The sequence below is a fragment of the Phocoena sinus genome, chromosome X (genome assembly GCF_008692025.1).
Source record: "Phocoena sinus isolate mPhoSin1 chromosome X, mPhoSin1.pri, whole genome shotgun sequence".
NCBI classification, from domain to species: Eukaryota; Metazoa; Chordata; class Mammalia; order Artiodactyla; family Phocoenidae; genus Phocoena; species Phocoena sinus.
The window spans coordinates 45,949,171-45,967,579 of NC_045784.1; positions in this window are offsets into that span (position 1 = coordinate 45,949,171).

Consider the following 18,409-nt stretch of genomic DNA (forward strand, 5'->3'; position numbering starts at 1 on the left):
ATATTAACTCATATATATGGAAACTAGAAAATGGTACAGATGAACTGGTTTGCAGAGCAGAAATTGAGACACAGAAGTAGAGAAAAAATGTATGGACACCAAGGAGGGGAAAGCAGCGGGGGTGGGGGTTGTGGTGTGATGAATTGGGAGATTGGTATTGACATGTATACACTGATGTGTATAGAATGGATGACTAATAAGGAAAAATAAATAAATAAAAAGTAAACATAAAAGAAAAAGATCCACCTGGATAATTCAGGATCATCCCCTCATCACACGATCCTTAACTTATTCGCATCTGCAAAGATCCTTTTTTCAAATAAGGCAACATTTATTAGATTCCAGGGATTAGGACCTGATATAACTGGGGGCCATTATTAAGCCTACTACAGACTGGTATTGATTTTGGTGTGTTAACCTTGGATTCAGCAACATTTAAAGGGTAAAAATAAAATAAAAATTTAAAAACGTGACCCTGGGCCCAAGGGAAACCAATTGTGCATCTCCCTAACCAATCTGGGGGAAGCTAAGGCCACAAATTTCTTGCACAAATCCATTGGGCCCCATTAAGAGCTACCCAATATTTAACATTTAGTGAAAAGAAAGTATTTATGGATAGGTTCAGAACAGGCATCATTAATTGGCCGGGTAAGGAGGTCTCACTTTGTGATATTGGTGGTAACATTAGCTTGCACACTGCTAGAGTTTCTTTCTTTTAAAATAAAATTTGTAAGAGATTTATCCTTGGAGAGGAAAAATCTACTAAGGTAACCTGGGAGTACTGGACATAGGTAACTGGCCACAAACCCAGAAATTGGATTGAGTTTTGAAACTTGGAAATGTCTGAGCCCAAGGAAGCAATACATTTGGTTCATAAGCAAAAGTGTGAGCAAATTGTCAAAGTAATCAGTATGTAAGCCTGGTCCAGTATCTTGAGTCATCTACTTCAGATATTTGTTGTCTTCTTGTCCCACTCTGGTAGTGCTGCCCTTATTTAGTCATAGTCAGGTGTCAGAAGCAGGAGTTGCAGTCCATCCAGGTGAGGCCTGATATGGTCCCTTCCAATGTGGCTGTAAAAAGTTCTTTATCTGATGTTGTTTCTAGTGTGCATAATCTCCTGGTTGCAGGTCATGGCGAATCTGATCTTCATCCAAAGATAGATTACTGTGATAAACTTCGGAAACAAACTTAGAATGTCCTTTTAATAATTTAATTAAATTTTACAATAATAGCATAACAACAAGGACCTATCTGGGAAGTATTAGGCAGTAAATACAGACCTCAATTAACAAAACTAGATTTATATCCACAGAAATATAATCTTTTACTGTCTGAAATTACACTAGTTTCTACCAAATATAACCAAATTAAGACTAATTTGTTTGCAAAATAAATCTGGTTAATTGATCACATGGGCTCTTTTAAATTGTCTGTGCTGGAACCCTTCATAAATAATCTCAGATTGAAATTTTAAAGACCTCTCAATTCCAGGAAGACCACGCCAAGGGTGTGTCACAGATTCCACCTGTGATACCTCTAGGTATGGGTGAATTCCTCTCATCTTGTGGCCCCCAAAATACCTTTAGATTCATGCACATGTTAGGAGGCGGCCTTCCTTATTTACCTGATAAAGCAACAGGAAACCTAAGAGTTTCCAAACTCTGGAGGGATCAGGTAGAGAGAAAAAATAAATGCTCAATTTTACTTACAAAATTATAATTTACCAAATTCCTACAAGTTATAATTAGCTGCAGGGGAAAGGTTTCCTTATATTTGGAAAACACAGATTAAAAACTAATAATATTTCAGACAAAACCCCAAAATTATAACCATACTCATCAGTTTGCTCAGTCCTATGTGGCTAATCCTTGATCTTAATCTTCTGTTAACAGTTTTATAAAGCTATCAGTTTTTCCATTAGAATTCTTTAATTTCTTATGTAGTTCAGCTGTATGATCTGAGTTATCAGAAACCTATACTTATCAAAAAGTCATTTCTATGAATCTTCTTGAAGATGAAGCATTTTTTGAAAAAAGTATCAGAGTACAACAATAACTGTCTATAAATAACAAAAGACTTAAAAATGCAAGGTTAAAGACCTTTGTCAATTACAATGCGATTGACAAATAAATTTTGTTACTTATGTGATATACAACAATTTAAGATAATTACTAGAATTATGACTGATAACAATTTACCAGGACATACCAGATTTTTAGGAGTTCCATATAATTTCTAGACTATTTATATTAATAACATTTACCCACATGATACAACCTAAGCTTTATCACCACTCATTTGAAAATGCTTCCCATGTATTGATAATGACATACCAAATAAGCCTAACTGGTTTAATATTTCTCTCTCTGAGATGGAGAGAAAACAAATATTTTGAGGTGTTCCATGGACCCTTTGGAAAACCTCAAAGTTAGCCAGAGGTCAAATGAACTTCACTCAGAATTTGATCTTTGGAAAGTTTGTAAAAAATATCAAAAAGTTTTAAAACACCTGGTCAAATAATATCATAGGTCACTGTGAAATAATACCCATTCACTTAATCAATGTGACAATAAAAGATCTCAAAGGTTGTAATAAATCACTTAAAGGCGAACAGCATCACACAATCTACTACCAAAAGCAGCTCAATATTTTAAGGATGCTGTTTTACCAGCAGAGAGAGAAAAACAAACTCCAGGCTTGCATCAGCCTACTCTTAATAATGAGATTAATTTACTTAATTAAATTCAACCTAATTTTAGCCAATCCTGCCCATTCATAAAACTCTTCTCTGTTTTTCTCCTCCACAAATCTTCCATAACTTTCCATATCTATACTATTCTGTCCCTCACTTTCTTTTCCATTCAGAAACCACCAACTCTATGACAAAACAACCCTTTTTCTCCCCTTTAGCAAAATGCATTTCCATTCCTCATACATTCTTTTATTGAAAACATGCTTCTTGTTTTCCTTGAATACTGAAATGTTTCCTTTATTACTTAGTAGCTTTAGTTACATATATTATAATTATTAATCTTAAAACCTAGTTTCTAGCAAAAACTAGGAAGTAAGTACTTGTTAACTGTACTTTACATTAGCATTCTGTAGATTGGCAAGCTTATAAATACTACTTATGGTTTCTAGAAAACAGGTGCTTTCTTGAAGAAAATATCTTAGTATGGCACAAAACATTAATAGTCCTAAATGTCTTCTCTGTAAAAGAAAGCCTATGTTCAGTAATTAATGTTCCAGTATCCTATTTGGAAATGATCTGGATATTCAGTGAATTCCCATAATTTAGCAAAACTCTAAAGTTTCAAGTTACTAAAATCCAGAGAGACTATTTTAGATAGACATTCCCCAAGCATAATTATTCCTAAAGAGTCTTCCTAAAAGCTCTTATCTCATTTATCTCTATTTTACTTACTTAAAATTTCATCATATCATTCTTTTCTTGCTGACAAACTTTGTAACAGGAATAATAAAGTCTTATTTGATTTCTAGTAAACCTAGGTACAATAAAAGTATTATACTTAAAGTTGATGACTCTAAAGACATGTCTGTATTAATTAAATCAACAAGGTTAGGCTAAATTTAATACCAGAGGTTAATTCAATACTGAATATTTCCCAGATCACGTGAACCCAATATTCATTCTGACCAGTTTCTTCTATATTTCTGAGTATTTATATAAGTGCTTATTTTTTTTAAATAGATCTTTATTGGAGTATAGTTGCTTCACAATACTGTGTTAGTTTCTGTTGCACAGAAAAGCGAATCAGCCATATGCATACACATGTCCCCATATCCCCTCCCTGTTGAGCCTCCCTCCCATCCTCCCTATCCCACTCCTCTAGGTCATTGCAAAGCACCTAGCTGATCGCCCTGTGCTATGCTTCTGCTTCCCACCAGCCAAATATTTTACATTCGGTAGTGTATGTATGTCGATGCTACCCTCACTTCGCCCCAGCTTCGCCTCCAACCCCATGTCCTCAAGTCCATTTTCTATGTCTATCTCATTATTCCTGCCCTGCAACTAGGTTCATCAGTACCATTTTTTTAGAGCATTTAATTTTCTTTAAGCCAATTCAATAGAGTTTTACAAATTAATTTTGCAAATACCACACATCTACAACACACATATAGAAATACATACAAACACACAGACACCCCATAGTTCCCATTCCAAAATTTCAGCCATGAATCAGGTTCAATAATATAAACCCCATCAGTTACAAAAGAAGTTGGATTCAAATTGGGTTTCTGGCAGATGGAACAAATCAAGATCACCTGTCTAGATGGCTAAACCCTTTTTACTAATATTTATGAAGACCCTTATGATTTCTATTTGTCCTTGACAAGTCAAGTGCCAAATTACTTATCCCCTTTCCTGAAATTTGCATTTTAAAAAGATGGCAGACATAAAGTTTTCTGGAGAATACTAGGTAGAATATTTGCATCTCAAAGGCATAGAAGAAAGGCAAGTTTCTTCTAGGAGAACTTTGTTCCCTTAAGGCCAGAATTTTTTCCCCTCAATATTTACAAGCCTCTTAAGATAAATAGGGGAGGTTTGGGGAGTGGTAAAAGGATTGGTGGATGTTGATTATTTCTGGAGCCACAGAAATTGTCCTGTAAAGCCTAGATTTATAAAATAAGGACAGTTGGTTTTTCCTTGAAGAAATGGGTGGCCACCTCAATGATATCAAAGGACTGACATACCCATTTGCCTATGTTGGAATGTTTTACTTTCCCTCATTTAACTTAGGGCAGAACCACCACCGCCACCACCACCACCACCATCACCACCACCACCACCACCACCCACAATATTCCTATCAGGCTCCAAGTATCAGCTATGGTCAGGTTAGTCAGACCAGTGCCCTCCCATCTTGGTAATCCATTTACAAACACTTTTGTGGATCCTCCCTGGGCTTAAGAAATTCTTTAATTATGGTCCTCAGTTCAGCCTTTGATCTGAAGAGGCTCACCTACAGCTTCAGCTGCTCCCATTTCTAAAGGTAACCATCTAATAATGTCTTCAGAGTGGAAAGGCAATTCAGGTGGAAGATTACTAGAATCAACACTCAAAGGAGGATAGAGGGGAGTGGTAGTTAAAGTTTCAGGTACCTTTCATATGATTAATCTTTAATTAGCCTTCTACAGCAAATCTTATTTTGCTGTATAGGTTATTTTGAAGCCTTTTGGGACTTCTGCATATCAATTAAAATAGATACAATAGTTTAAGATGAGAGATATCTAAAATTTTAACAATTTAAAAGTTTTCTAATTCAAAGGATCCAAGGAGCTAGCCCTACAAATATTTTCCCTGCTAATCTAATTTTAGAAAAGAGGAAAACTCTTACCACTGTTGTTTCCAATAGACCCTGCAGGCACAGATCCAGAAGGCTGCTGGCTTTACACACAAAAAATCAGTTTTGGAGTGCCAAAAGAACACCATCTTGACCTGATTTCCTTTAATTCCCAATTAGGTACTTGCAGGTATACACGAACCCAGCTGGTATTCCCGCAGGTGGCTGTTTGCACAGGATCTATTTCGTCTTTGAGGAACAGTCTCCCATTATTAACTTCATAGCCTAATTCAAATATGAGATATAGATATGATCTGAACAACTTTCTGAAGGCAGTGTGGTGGATCAAATGTGTGCTGCTTCTGAGTCTAGCACCCCAAGGAGTTACCCTTGGGTTGGTTCAACTCTTTAACGTGTCTTGGTTTTTCCCTGCAACAATCTAAAACCACCACGAGTGCTCAGAGCACTAGGTTATCAGCCTCTGTTGTGCTCACTGGACGAGCAGTATTTACCTAATTGTTGTAGTGGGTCTCATTTATTCTTCAGAGCTGAATAATTCAGTCTCTCATTTCACTAGCAAAAGTTTTTTTCAGAGCATATATAAACTCATTTTTTTAAATTTAAGTATAATTTAACGAAAACCCAACCATCTATGTTTCCCTGAGCCTCTTGCCCAGATCCCTCTAGTTCCCTGACTAGTAAATATACCAGTGCCCCTTAAGACTCCAAGTCTTGAGTAAAGCAGCTGGAATAAAATTTTCAGGATCATCACTCAGATGATGCGACCTGGATATCAGAACTCACCAGAACACCTGAGGAATACCAAGAAGCTGGTGGCTCAATGGACCCATGCTTGGTGTGCTCTGGTGGGTGTCTCCGATATCCTGCCAGCTGTATCAAGTACATGTCAACGAATTGATCAATCACGTACACATGATTGATTAATCAATCAATCTAAGAAAAAAATGGAAAATTTTATTTGAGCCCAATTGAGGATTATAACCCAGGAACAACCTCTCAGAAAGCTCTGAAAACTGTTCTGCCCATTAGAAGTCAAAGCACAGTTATATAAGTTTTTTCTTGAGATGCACAGTGTACATCAAATGACATATTATTGACAGTTTACACAATCCAGATCTGCAAGTACAAAGTGGTGGGTCATTGTGACCCCTTACAAGATCAGAAAAGAATGTTATCTTTTAAGGAGTTGACTTCTTGGTACTAGGAGAATGTTGCTCTTTATGGATGAGCAGGTATTTCTGCCGTTGGGGAAAGTTTGGTCGATGCATAATGCAGATACACAGCGAACAGTAGAGGGGAGAGAGGAGGCCAAAGGGCAGAGAAAATATTTTATGTTTAAATTTTTCTTGTCTTGCCATAAAATATGAGTTTTATTTCACAGCAATAGAACTTTTCCTTACTTTATTGTGTAAGTAAACCTTCTCTTCAGAAACATTATATCTCTTGTCTTAAATATTCTCACTTTGGAGAAACTGTATACATTGGAACACCCCCAATAATGGAAGACTTTATCAGGAGCCTTCCAAGATAAAAGCATCCCAGACTGATTCTTCTATTCTATCCATTGAAGAAAACCCACAACCTAAAAGCTATGAGTTAAGTTTTATTTGGGGACCTTACTGAGGACTATAGCCTGGGAGACAGCCTCTTAGATATCTCTGAGGAACTTCCCCAAAGAGGTAAGTGAGGAACCAGAATATATAGGATATTTTGCTAAAAACAAACAAACAAACAAAAAATCCCATGTAGTCAAACATCAAAAGATTACTGCTAATCACAAAAACAGACATCTCAAGTTAATGATTTTAACACTTTTCTATGTATGAGAAGATGCAAAAGCCTGGGAACATTGAAATTATTCCTTAGATATGCATCTTGAATATCTAGGGCCAGATCCTGAATTCCCCTCAAGGCCTACAGTCACGGGTGAGGAGGCAGCTGCAGCGACTGATGACTTGATCCTTGTAGAACTGAAATGATAGGAAACATCCTTTGTTTATTGAAATGGCAAGCAACATTCCCTTTGAAAGTTCTCATGTGAATTTCTTCTGGCCTTGCTGTATTTCTAATCTTTTTTGTTTCATTGAAGCTCCTAAATTCTCTGTGAGTGGTGTTGGTATACAAAGGACTAAACAAAAATAAGTCAAGGTACCAGGCAGGTGACATCAGTTCCCTGCAGAACAGTGTATGTAATAGATGAGGAGTGAGTCCATGTCCTCATCTCTTTCCATTTCCATTGCACCTGGCTCTTAGATAATCTAAGCTACTTTTTAATCTGTAATTGAATAACAGGAGAGGCCCCAAGGCTGCCTCAGCGTTACTTGAAACCCTAGTTTTTGGTGACCTATTGTTCTGCACAACCACTAATGCTTCAGTTTTTAATCCCAGCAAGACTATCTTTTATTTTCCAATAATTATAAAAAGTACTAATTATTTAAAGCAAAAAAATTAATTATGGGGTCTATAATAATTGTTGAAATAAAATACATGACCATGATCACACAATGGAGAGGGGAGAATAGAATTATAATGTTTTAAATTTATTACATTTATGAGACATGGTAAATATTAACTCTAACAGACTGTGATAAGTTAAAGATTCATATTGTAACCCTTGAGCAACTACTAAAAGTCATGTGAAAAGTTATAGATTTATCTATATATTTAAATAAAATACAAAAATATTGATTATCCTTAATGAATTAGGAATGTGATATAGAGGAATAATATACAAATAAGACAAAGAGAAAACAAATAGCAAATTATAGATTCAACCACTTGTAAAATTACATTAAATAAAAATAGACTAGGCACTTCCCTGGTGGTCCAGTGGTTAAGACTCTGCGCTCCTAATGCAAAGGGCCCGGGTTTGATCCCTGGTCAGTGAACTAGATCCTGCATGATGCAATGAAGATCCCGCCTGCTGCAATGAAGTCCTGGCACAGCCAAATTAAAAAAAAAACAGCAAACAATAGACTAAACACTCCAATAAAAGACAGAGATTATTAGACAGGATAAGAAGTCAAGACCCAACTGCTGAATCTCGTCTTTCCCCACACCCCGTGAGCAAAGAAGACCATGAGCGGTGCTTCAGGACCTGGCTTCAGAGTGTTTCTTTTCTCCATGGAAAACTCCAAAGCCTAAGTGGAGATATAATTTTGCATACTTTTCAAGTACAATAACTGGCTTAATTAAATAACATGGCTAACTGAAGTTTGAATAGCTACCATATTGGGCAAAGCAAATCAGGAAAATCCAAATATCAAGTTTGTGAGGTACTGAGAAGAGTCCTGGAGGACAGAGCAGTTTGTTGTAGTTGCTACTGAGGGTGTACAGTATACCCTTTTTGGCAGAAATTCAGCTGTTAGAATTCCAGACAGCTTCCTCCTAACCCCTTCCACCAACCCTAGATCATAAATAGATCAGCTCAATCTAAGGTGAAGGCAAAGCACTGTTAAACAAGAGCCTGACAAATTGAGACACTGGATGCTCCTATTGATTTAGGGGAAAATGTCACTGTCAGATTTTTTCTCTTGGTTTCTTAAAATTGTAATATAGAGAAGACCTTCAAGATGGTGAAGGAGTAAGACGTGGAGATCACCTTCCTCCTCACAAATACATCTACATGTGAAACAACTCCTACAGAACACATACTTAGCCCTGGATAAAGACCTCAGACTTCCCAAAAGACCTGTAGCTGACAGGGACTTGGTGCTCTGGCAGGTGTCAGGCCTGTGCCTCTGAGGTGGGAGAGCCAAGTTCAGGACATTGATCCAAGAGAGACTTCCCGGTTCCACATAACATCAAATGGCAAGAGCTCTCCTGGAGATCTCCATCTCAACGCTAAGACCCAACTCCACTCAACGACCAGCAAGCTACAGTGCTGGACACCCTAAACCAAACAACTAGCAAGACAAGAACACAACCCCACCCATTAGCAGAGAGGCTGCCTAAAATCATAATAAGGTCACAAACACCCCCAAACACACCAACAGATGTGGTCCTGCCCACCAGAAAGACAAGATCCAGCCTCATCCACCAGAACACAGGCACCAGTTCCCTCCACCAGGAAGCCTACACAACCCACTGAAGCAACCTTAGCCACTGGGGGAAGACAGCAAAAACAATGGGAACTACAAACCTGCAGCCTTCGAAAAGGAGACACCAAACACAGTAAGTTAGGCAAAATGAGAAGACAGAGAAACACACAGCAGAAGAAGGAGCAAGGTGAAAACCCACCAGACCAAACAAATGAGGAGGAAATAGGCAGTATACCTGAAAAAGAATTCAGAGTGATGATAATAAAGATGATACAAAACCTTGGAAATAGAAGGGAGAAAATACAAGAAATGTTTAACAAGGACCTAGAATAAATAAAGAGCAAACAAGCAGTGATGAACAACACAATGAATGAAATTAAAAATTCTCTAGAAGGAATCAATAGGTGAATAACTGAGGCAAAAGAATGGATAAGTGACCTGGAAGATAAAATAGTGGAAATAACTACTGCAGAAGAGAATAAAGAAAAACGAATAAAAAGGATTAAGGACAGTCTCAGAGACTCCTGAGACAACATTAAATGCACCAACATTCGAATTACAGGAGTCCCAGAGAAGAGAAAAAGAAAGGGACTGAGAAAATATTTGAGAAGATTATGATTGAAACATTCCCTAATATGGGAAAGAAAATAGTCAATCAAGTCCAGAAAATGCAGATAGTCCCGTACAGGATAAATGCAAGGAGAAACACGCCAAGACACTTATTAATTAAACTATCAAAAATTAAAAACAAAGAAAAAATATTAAAAGCAGCAAGAGAAAAACAACAAATAACATACAAGGCAATCCCCATAAGGTTAACAGCTGAACTTTCAGCAGGAACTCTGCAAGCCAGAAGGGAGTGGCAGGACATATTTAAAGTGAAGAAAGGGAAAAACCTACAAACAAGAATACTCTAAACAGCAAGGATCTCATTCAGATTTGAGGGAAAAATTTAAAACTTTACAGACAAGCAAAAGCTAAGAGAATTTAGCACCACCAAAACAGCTTTACAACAAATGCTAAAGGAACTTCTCTAGGCAGGAAACAAAAGACACAGAAAAGATCTACAATAACAAGCCCAATTCAAATTAAAAATTGGTAATAGGAACATACATATCAATAACTACCTTAAATATAAATGGATTCAAAGCTCCAAGCAAAAGACATAGAATGGGTGAATGGATACAAAAGCAAGACCCGTATATATGATGTCTACAAGAGACTCACTTCAGACCTAGGGACATATACAGACTGAAAGTGAGGGGATGGAAAAAATTATTCCATGCAAATGGAAATCAAAAGAAAGCTGGAGTAGAAATTCTCACATCAGATAAAATAGACTTTAAAATTACTTTAAAATTAAGACTAGTACAAGACACAAAGAAGGACATGACATAATGATCAAGGGACCAATCCAAGAAGAATATATAACAATTGTAAATAGTTATGCACCCAACATAGGAGCACCTCAATATATAAGGCAAACGCTAACAGCCATAAACAGGGAAATCGATAGTAACACAATCATAGTAGGGGACTTTAACACCACATTGTCACCAATGGACAAATCATCCAAAATGAAAATAACTAAGGAAACACAAGCTTTAAATGATACATTAAACAAGAGGTACTTAATTGATATTTACAGGACATCCCATGCAAAAACAACACAATATACTTTCTTCTCAAGTGCTCATAGAACATTCTCCAGGGTAGAGCATATTTTCAGTCACAAATAAGCCTTGCTAAATTTAAGAAATTTGAAATCGTATGAAGTATCTTTTCTGACCACAATGCTATGAGACTAGACATCAATTAGAGGGAAAAAAATCTGTAACAAACACATGGAAGCTAAACAATACACTACTTAATAACCAAGAGATCACTGAAGAAATCAAAGAGGAAATCAAAAAATACTTAGAAACAAATGACAATGAAAATATGATGATGCAAAACATATGGGATGCAGCAAAAGCAATTCTAAGAGGGAAGTGTATAGCAATACAAGCCTACCTCAAGAAACAAGAAACATCTCAAATAAAGAACCTAACCTTACACCTAAAGCAATTAGAGAAAGAAGAAAACCCCCAAATTTAGGAGAAGGAAAGAAATCATAAAGATCAGACCAGAAATAAATGAAAAAGAAATGATGGAAACAATAGAAAAGATCAGTAAAACTAAAACGTGATTCTTTGAGAAGATAAATAAATTGGTAAACCAGTAGCTAGACTCATCAAGAAAAAAAAAGGAGAAGACTCAAATCAACACAATTAGAAATGAAAAAGGAGACATAACGACTGACACTGCAGAAATACAAAGGATCATGAGAGATTACTACAAGCAACTATATGCCAATAAAATGGACAACCTGGAAGAAATGGACAAACTCTTAGAAAAGCACGACTTTCCAAGACTGAACCAGGAAGAACTAGAAAAAATAAACAGACCAATCATAAGCACTGAAATTGAGACTATGATTTAAAATCTTCCAACAAACAAAAGCCCAGGAACAGATGGCTTCACAGGAGAATTCTATCAATCACTTAGAGAAGAGCTAACACCTATCCTTCTCAAACTCTTCCAAAATATAGCAGAGGGAGGAACACTCCCAAACTCATTTTACAAGGCCTCCATCACCCTGATACCGAAACCTGACAAGGATGTCACAAAGAAAGAAAACTACAGGCCAATATCACTGATGAACATAGATGCAAAAAACCTCAAAAAAATACTAGCAAACAGAACCCAACAACACATTAAAAGGATTGTGTGCCATGATCAAGTGAGGTTTATCCCAGGAATGAAAGGATTCTTCAATATACACAAATCAATCAATGTGATACATCATATTAACAAATTGAAGGAGAAAAACCATATGATCATCTCAAAAGATGCAGAAAAAGCTGTCGACAATATTCACCACCCATTTATGAAAAAAACCCTCCAGAAAGTAGGGATAGAGGGAACTTACCTCAACATAATAAAGGCCATATATGACTAACACAGAGCCCACATCGTTCTCAATGGTGAAAAACAGAAACCATTTCCACTAAGATCAGGAACAAGACAAGATTGCCCACTCTCATGACTATTTTTCAACATAGCTTTGGAAGTTTCAGCCACAGCAATCAGAGAAGAAAAAGAAATAAAAGGAATACAAATTGTAAAAGAAGAAGTAAAGCTGTCACTGTTTGCAGATGACATGATACCATACATAGTTATTTCATACCTATATGTTATTTTCTGCCTTTTTAGTCTCTCCAGTCATTCTGGAAGCACAGCATCATGTGTGTCATTGGGTAGGACCCCAATAAGTGCCCTTTACACTTTCCATTTTGTATATTGATAAACCAGGCTCAGAGATGTCCAGTGACCTGAGCAGGCTCAAACAGTTAGTCAACAAACTTGCCTGGCACCCCATCCCTGTAATTCAGAAGTCCAACCCAGCTTCTATCCACAAGACTAGAGTTGCCCCAGGCCCCAACTATGGAAGGAACCAGGCCAAACATTTACTCTGAATCAGGGCTTGCCATGGCTCAGACACACAAGTTCTTGATTGTCCTGGCTGCTCCAGTGGGCACCAGGAAGGCCTCAGGGACAGCATGTATGTGCCACTCACAGAAAGAGGCCTGACAGTCAGAGCAGGGAGTGCACTCCCAGGAGCAATTCACACACCTGGATGGACCCACATAGAGAAAGTGGGGATGGGGATGGGGTCTCTACTTGTGTCCTCTGGGATGCAGAATATAAGCTTAGATCCCAGAGAACAGAAATCTTGCTTGTTTGGACAGATGTTGACAGAGCATAGGAGGTAGGGTGTATCTGCTTCTCAAACTGAAGAGGAGAGGGTGCCTCAGTCCCCGAGCCAGCACTAGTGGAACATGGGTTTTTGGAGTCATGAAGACCCAGGCCCACATTCTACATTTTCAATTTACTGGCTCTGTGGCCTTGCCTAGTTCATGCAATGTGCCTGTCTGTGCCTCAGCTTCCTGATCTGTAAAATGGGGATGGCATCTACCCCCCAGGGCTGCTGTGAGAGGAAGACAGACTTCAGCACAGATCCTGCTACAATGTCCAAACTGTACCCTACCTTGACCCCTTTTCTCAGTACACACAAAATGAGTCCATAGCTGGAGCAGGAAAAAAGAGCAGGGAAGACGGATATAGGCAATTCATGAATAAGGGGCTCACATGGAGCAAGTTGGTAGTCACTGAGGTAACTGCCATACCAGTTAGTGTGTTTTCCCTAGGTCCTTCCTTTTCCTTAGCCCTAGATCTGAGAAGATGCTTAGCATGTGTTTGGTGTAGCAGTTGTTCCCTCACCGAGATCTATTTCAGAGACGCAGATGGCTTCTTGGACTGGCTACCCTTATTGCTAGTCCTGTTGGCCACCATGATTCAAGTTGTGGGCACTCTGCAAAGGTTTAGCCTGGGGAGGCTGACCCATGGCAATCAGACTCTCAGGAGACTAATGTATAAGAAAAGCGAATACATTTACAAAAATTCATTTTGACTGGCTGTTGTATACCTTTTGTATACCTGTTGTATACCTTTTCTCTCAATAAAGGAAAATAGTCACAGGCAGCTTAGAGTCTTCAGCAACAGAGTGAGGGAAGTTGGTTGGTCATCTCAGTGGCTGGAAATCTTGAATTAGGATCCTTTATGCATACAGAGCCTGTATAGGGAATTTCTGGTCACAAGTTCAAATGCTTCTATCAGCAGCCAGAACACTCTCTCATAGGTAGATTGTCTCACACAAAGGGACACGTCTTTTTTTTAACATCTTTATTGGAGTATAATTGTTTTACAATGGTGTGTTAGTTTCTGCTTTATAACAAAGTGAATCAGTTATACATATACATATGTTCCCATATTTCTTCCCACTTGCGTCTCCCTCCCTCCCACCCTCCCTATCCCACCCCTCCAGGCGGTCACAAAGCACCGAGCTGATCTCCCTGTGCTATGTGGTTGCTTCCCACTAGCTATCTATTTTACATTTGGTAGTGTATATATGTCCATGACTCTCTCTCACTTTGTCACAGCTTACCCTTCCACCTCCCCATATCCTCAAGTCCATGCTCTAGTAGGTCTGTGTCTTTATTCCCATCTTACCCCTAGGTTTTTCATGACATTTTTTTTCTTAGATTCCATATATGTGTGTTAGCATACGGTATTTGTTTTTCTCTTTCTGACTTACTTCACTCTGTATGACAGACTCTAGGTCCATCCACCTCACTACAAATAACTCAATTTCATTTCTTTTTATGGTTGGCACGTCTTTTCTGCTGCTTGGATAACCCCGCCACAGATTCCATTCATCCCACCCCCACTTCTGTGTATATAATACTTCTTCATACAGGATACAATGTCACTATTAGGTATTAACATCAATGTAGCCCTGCCACCTCCACATGACACTCTGACCCAGGCTTCTCACTTCTAACAGATGCTTCCATGTCACTACCTAAATGATGATTTTTCTCACCATTCCTTAAGGCCATGAAAATATTATTCAAAAACAACATAAAAGTATTCTAACTATGGATTCACATTGTAGATAAACTAGTTTTAAATCTCATAATGTTGGACTCAGTTGTTTTCCAATTTTCACTATTGCATATGAAAAATGAATAATTTTGTTCCTAAATATTAAAGTAAATCTCTGATTATTTTATTGTAGTTAGTTCCTAAAACTGGAATCATTGAGGAAAATATATGATTTTTCTAAGGCTTTCATGTGTATATTCCTCTCCAGAATGGTTTCACCAATTTATAGTGCTACAGCTATGTGTGAATGCCAGTTTTATTGCATTATCACCAACACTGGCCACTATTTTCTTAAAAAATCTGCCAATCCCTATTTTCAAAAATAAGTGACTAATATTATTTTATTTAAAAATATCTTACTCTTTCCTGATTATAGAGACAATTCATAATCTATGTAGGAAATTGGGAAATACAGAAAGAAATGAAGAAGAAAATTAAAATGGTATATAATTTCACACCAATGTAACCACTATTATAATTTTAAAGATTTTCTTTATACTTATTTATTTATTTCTGACTTATTTCTTTCTCTCCACATCACACATCCAACCAATCTGTCAGAAAAATATTTTGGTTCTAGCTTCAAAATATATACTTTTAATTTGACAACTTCTTACCACCTTGGTTCAAACCACCACCATTGTTCATATGGACCATTACTATAGCATCCTCACTGATCTCCCTATTTCCAACATGTCCTGTACAGTCTATTCTCCATGCAGTACTCAGAAGGATCCTGCTAAAACCTCACATCCCTCCTCTGCTCACAAAGTCTAAAGTCCTTAGAGTGATCTATAAAGTCCAACATGATCCATTCCTCACCTCTCTGATTTAATTACCTCACCCCCTCACACATTCTAGTTATGCTAAATTGGCTTCTTTCTGGATCCTTAAATATACCTTTCTTGCTTACTCCTACTGTAGGTGTTCACTCAGCTGTTTCCATTGCTAGGAATAACCTTCAACAATATAGCTGCATGGCTAATCCCTTCATAGTGAAGAATTATCTCAAGTAGGGACCTCCAACTCTTCCGATCCCCCTTACTCTGCTCTATTTTTTCTTATTCTCATAACTCCTATTTTGTAATGCATTATGTAATTTAGTTATCTTTCATGTTTATTGCTTATAATCTGTTTCACCCACTAGAAAATAAGACCCACAAGGGCAGAGATATTTATGTGTTTTGTTTTGTTTCCAAAGAACACTGTATAATGAAATTAGAACACTTCCTAACACCATACACAAAAATAAGCTCAAAATGGATTAAAGCCCTAAATGTAAGGCCAGACACTATAAAACTCTTAGAGGAAAACATAGGCAGAATGCTCTGTGATATAAATCACAGCAAGATCCTTTTTGACACACGTGCTAGAGAAATGGAAATAAAAACAAAAATAAACAAACAGGACCTAATGAAATAAAAAAGCTTTTGCACAGCAAAGGAAACCATAAACAAGAAGAAAACACAACCCTCAGAATGGGAGAAAATATTTGCAAGTGAAGCAACTGACAAAGGATTAATCTCCAAAATATACAAGCAGCTCGTGGAGCTCAATATAAAAAAAACAAACAATGCAATCAAAAAATGGACAGAAAACCTAAATAGACATTTCTCCAAAGAAGATGTACAGATTGCCAACAAACACATGAAAGAATGCTCAACATCATTAATCATTAGATAAATGCAAATCAAAACTCCAATGAGGTATCACCTCACACCATTCAGAATGGCCATCATCAAAAAATCTACAAACAATAAATGCTGGAGAGGGTGTGGAGATAAAGGAACACTCTTACACTGTTGGTGGAAATATAAATTGATATAGCCACTATGTAATTCAAAAAGAGTCATGTACCACAGTGTTCATTGCAGTACGATTTACAATAGTCAGGACATGGAAGCAACCTAAGGGTCCATCGACAAATGAATGGATAAACAAGATGTGATACATATATACATTTAATATTACTCAGCCATGAAAAAAACGAAATTGAGTTATTTGTAGTGAGGTGGATGGGCCTAGAGTCTGTCACACAGAGTGAAGTAAGTCAGAAAGAGATAAACAAATACCATATGCTAACACATATATATGGAATCTAAGAAAGGAGAAAAAAAAGGTCATGAAGAACATAGGGGTAAGACGGGAATAAAGACACAGACTTACTAGAGCATGGACTTGAGGATATGGGGAGGGGGGAGGGTAAGCTGTGACAAAGTGAGAGAGTGGCATGGACATATATACACTACCAAACGCAAAATAGATAGCTAGTGGGAAGCAGCCGCATAGCACAAGGAGATCAGCTCGGTGCTTTGTGACCACCTAGAGGGGTGGGATAGGGAGGGTGTGAGGGAGGGAGACACAAGAGGGAAGAAATATGGGAACATATGTATATGTATATCTGATTCACTTTGTTATAAAGCAGAAACTAACACACCATTGTAAAGCAATTATACTCCAATAAAGATGTTTAAAAAAAGAAAGAGGAAAAAGTGTAACCAGCTTTGCCAATATAGCAAATTCAGCCAGTAGACTGGGTTCTCCATGGAGAAAAAAAAACGGTTATGAAGAACCTAGGGGCAGGGCAGGAATAAAGACACAGATGTAGAGAATGGACTTGAGGACATGGGGAGGGGGAAGGGTAAGCTGGAATGAAGTGAGAGAGTAGCACTGACATATACACACTACCAACGTAAATTAGCTAGTGGGAAGCAGCTGCATAGCACAGGGATATCAGCTCGGTGCTTTTTGACCACATAGAGGGGAGGGATAGGGAGGGTGGGAGGGAGAAACAAGAGGGAGGGGATATAGGGATATATGTATGTATATAGCTGATTCACTTTGTTATACAGCAGAAACTAACACAACATTGTAAAGCAATTATACTCCAATAAAGTTGTTAAAAAACAAAACAAAACTGTGCTTGCCCTGCACTATCTTTGGTGCATAGCAAATAATTAATAACATGGGAAATGTTACATTATTTCCTCTTTGAGAACTGTTTTCATCATCCTCCAACCTGACCAAATCCTAATAATTGCCCTTCAGTTTATACTCCTGATATTAATATATTTTCATAAATATTCAAATATTTACATATTTTAATTTTCTATATACGCTTAAAATTCTGGAATTCTTGTAATCTTCAGTGTTCATTTTGCCATTTACCCTATGGTTTTCCATTTCACCCCATATCAGTTTTGTGTAATTTTCATCTATGTTTGTTCCCTCCTTGAGGAAGTCAAGGACTATATCATATTTATCTCCTTCATTCCCTCTAAAATACCTTTGATAAGTATGTGTCAAATGAATAAGTGAATAAAACAAAGTAACACAATGCAAAGGAAAAGAAAAGGCACTCAATAAATATTTGCTGAATCTATTTATATATCTTTATATCTATCTATCTATATTAATAAATGCTTAGGATAAGAAATGAGCCTGTGTGGGCGTAAGACAAGAGGAAGTTTATTTTGTTGCTCCATAAATGTAGAG